General features: G+C 40.1%; 1 protein-coding gene across 1 annotated transcript in view; it reads right to left on the minus strand.

The window, feature by feature from the left end:
• Positions 1-227, minus strand: part of Cage1 (cancer antigen 1) — a 58804-nt gene that overhangs the window by 31171 nt on the left and 27406 nt on the right. The gene's annotated exons all lie outside the window — the stretch shown is intronic.

Consider the following 227-nt stretch of genomic DNA (forward strand, 5'->3'; position numbering starts at 1 on the left):
CTAGTGGAGAAGCAATAACCCATAAGTAAGACTGAATAAAGGAGAAATCTAAGCAAACAAATGTTGGAAGGAGTTGTTGTAACAAAGAATTTGTGCTGTATTTACTTGAGCTGAAGAGCTGAAGGACAGCGTCCAGGCCCAGAGTTGAAGCCCCACGACCGACCAAAAAAAAAAAGTCTAGTGGAGAAGCAATAACCCATAAGTAAGACTGAATAAAGGAGAAATCT

This window comes from Dipodomys ordii, unplaced genomic scaffold, assembly GCF_000151885.1.
Source record: "Dipodomys ordii isolate 6190 unplaced genomic scaffold, Dord_2.0 Scaffold32, whole genome shotgun sequence".
Lineage (NCBI taxonomy): Eukaryota > Metazoa > Chordata > Mammalia > Rodentia > Heteromyidae > Dipodomys > Dipodomys ordii.